This window comes from Lactuca sativa, chromosome 5 (genome assembly GCF_002870075.4).
Source record: "Lactuca sativa cultivar Salinas chromosome 5, Lsat_Salinas_v11, whole genome shotgun sequence".
NCBI lineage: Eukaryota > Viridiplantae > Streptophyta > Magnoliopsida > Asterales > Asteraceae > Lactuca > Lactuca sativa.
The window spans coordinates 17382835-17386634 of NC_056627.2; positions in this window are offsets into that span (position 1 = coordinate 17382835).

The following is a 3800-nucleotide window of genomic DNA, read 5'->3' on the forward strand; positions in this document are numbered from 1 at the left end:
AATGATGGAATATAATAGGAATATACTTTTTGGGGGTAAAAAATGGAGTAGGGTTGGAGATGAAACACAATTTGCCCCATTTTTTACTCTATTTTTGGGGGAAAAATGGAGATGGTCTAAGACATCACATTTTAATATACATATTATGTAACACCCTTAAAAATCATGCCAAATTTAAACTTTTTCAAAACACTTATAACCATTTTACATTACATAGTTTGGTTTCAAAATAATAAATATCAGAGTATCCCAATATCAAATCATGAAATCATAATAGCAGGAGGAGCGGTACGATCATGCCTTCCTGCGGTCACCAGAAGTACCTAAAACAACAAACTGAAACTGTAAGCTATAAAGCTTAGTGAGCTACCCCCAGAATACCCATACCCACGATAATATACATATAATCATAAACAACATACTATGGGTGCAGTCAACCATCGGGGTGGAATACCCTAGGCCCACAACCAACATGTTGGAATGCCCACATACTATAAGTCCTATCATCCTCGAGATGGAATACTCACGGCCCACAACCAACAGGTTGGAATGCCCAGGTCTATTGGCCTCCGCACAAAGCAGATAAGCCTCAACCGCGAAACAACACGTGCACATATATAACAGATAATCACATAGCAGTCTATAGACAACAATTGATCAAAACAGATCATACCACATAACACATAGTACCATCCTGTCTATTAGGATACCAGTTGTGACAACCCGAAATTTCCATTTGTACGAACATCATCTATTCATTAGAAGCTAGTCCAGTTTCAATGATTTTCACACTTTTCCGAACCAGTTTGTGTACATTAGGGTTTCTGTTTAAGGAGATATCAGGAGAGTGGATGCTCATGGTTTTGTTAAATTTGAGCATTCCAAGTTTCATAATGTTACAGTCCAATATCAGGAATAAAAATATTTTCTGCCAAAATATTCCAGGACTATAAATAGTTTTTTGAATTAATTAATTCATTATTCACAATTCCAAATAGAGAAAAGCCATATTCTCTCTGACGGATTTTCGGGTTTTTATCCCAGATAGTGAGTCTACTTTACTAAATGTGTTTCAATACTTGTTAGATGCTTTATAACATCAATTACATGTTTAGATTGCAAGATCCGGGAGTTTACCGCCCAAGAACGTTCTTGGGGAGTAAACTCCAAAATGGAACTTTAAGGCTTCCTAGTCCCATTCCCTTGATAGACAACTTGTAAAGGACCTTGTGTATGATCTTTAGAGACTAGAAAACATCCAAGAAACCCAAGTAATAGGAGTTTACGGCCAAGGACTTTTCTTGGGCCGTAAACCCCTTTTCAAGGGCATTTAGTGCCCTAAACCACCCCTAATGCTTAAGGACTTTAACCCTCAAATTCTTGTAACCATTTTAGACATCAAAACACTTCAAAATCATAGGTTTATAGGAGTTTACGGCCAAGAACATCTCTTGGGCCGTAAACCCCTTTTCCAAGGGTTAAAAGCACTCCAAACACCCCTAAGGCCTTAAGACAATTACCATTGAACACCTAGGACTTGAATGGGGAGTAAAAGACATCAAGAACATCCCTTAAAGGGAGTTTACGGCCAAGGAACACCTCTTGGGCCGTAAACTCCAAGTGAAGGCACAAATGTGTGCCTCTTGTCCCCATTAGCCTGAGATAAAATCATGGAAACTATCCTTGATGTGCAAGTGCCTCAAATGAATTAAAAGCCATCACCCCATAGGAGTTTACGGCCGTAAACTCTAGGGTATATGGGCTTTAGGCTGTAAACTCCCATATGGAGCATTCTAGGGCCTTAAACTACTTCATGTATGATTCCAACAAAGCTAGGAGTGTTCTAGGATCAAGATAACACTTTAAAACACCCAAAACCACCATGTGAGGAGTTCACGACCATAAACCCATGAGTTTACGGCCGTAAACTCCAAAGGGTGGGGTTTGTTGGGTGGTGAACTCTTATGCAAGGCCATTTGATGTTTCAAACCCTTTTGCCTTGTCCCGTAGCAACTTAGATGCAACCATTAGGACCTTAAACACTTATAAAAAGTGTTTACATGTTCCTAAGTGTTTTAACTTATTTATTAAGTTATTATTTAACTAATTAGTTATATATATGCTTATTATATGATAACTAGGCTCGTGCGTGTAAACAAGTCTCCGTTTGCCATCTAGCACGGTATCCGACACTGCAATTCGTACAACTCACCACAAGTGAGTTCATACCCCTTGAATCAACCTTTGAAATGATTTTAAATGTTTTAAATACTTTATGGGGGGGGGGGAATACAAGTCAAACACTTATAGTTATTGCTTCAATCACATGTGATTGCATTTAATCACATGTGATTAATAACTAGGAAAACAACGACTTTTACCACTGTTCAAACTGTTTATCAAACTACTTTACTTTGAAATGTTTTACAAACTCTTTTACTACCCAAACTTATTTATAGACTGTGATTCAAACAAATGCTTCTCATACTTAACTGTTTTATTATCTTATGCCTTCTAATTGTTTTAAAGATTGACATCAAGTCGATCTTTTCTTGAAATAATATTTATGCTTCAAATGTTTTATGAAAACTTATTTTATGCTTTTATATATTCAATTGCATGCCCATATATGTATAGATGTATAAATAATGTTTAAAGGGCTTAGGAAGGCCATCCGCCCTATTTCCTTTTCCTCGATTTGGATGTGGTCTGGTGGGATTTCGGGTGACCATCCGAAGGTCGTTTCAATATTACTTATATATCATATATATACATATATAGACATAAAAGTACTTCCATATTCATACTTATCAGTACATCAATAGTTAGTTACCATCGGGGTAACACAGGGACATATACAGCTATACTAGAAACAAGTATATATACATCTATACTAGAAACAAGTACATATACAGTCATACTAGAAACAAGTACATATGCAGCTATACTAGAAACAAGTGCATATAAAGCTATACCAGAACCATGTACATATATAGTTATACTAGAAACATGAACATATACAACTATACTAGAAACATGTACATATACATCTATACTAGAAACAGGACATATACAACTATACTAGAACAAGAAACATTACATATACATGAATACGTTAACAATTATGATCCACTGTGTCGGAGCATGCCTTAAATGTCATGGCCGAGTTGTAGCTAGAATTCTCTTGGAGGGAGAGCATGAGTTTGCGTATAGATCTATACTGGATTGACTATCCTACACCTTGCTGCTAGCTACAGCCGGACTTGCAGGTCTGCGGGTGCCAAACGTCATTTCTTTATTTCGACCATTCGTATGTCGTTGTTACCAGTCGATAGCATGGTGCAATTTATCACATTATACCTTAATATAAATCCGGTTTAAGGTAGTAGTTAGTACAACAGTAGTTCTTATTATACACAACTACAATACTATAATGATTTACCCATTACATATTTTAGTGATAACCTCACTTAAACATTAATGTACATACTATATTTTATTAAATGATAGTTACACTTGGGAAATTACACACTTTTACAATAGACGAGTTTACAAAACAGTTAAGCCTTGGTAGAAGGTTACTTTAATAGAAAATATAGGATTTTCTGAGGGATTCAAACTTTCACAAACACTTTCAAACACTTACTTACATTTTTACAAACTTATACATTGAGACAGGTTCAAACGTTTTGACAACAAACATTGACACTAAAATACTTATGAACTCACCAGCTTAATGCTGATAAACTCTTTCAAAATAACTTGTATTCTCAGGTCATCAGTAGACAGGTACCGAGGCC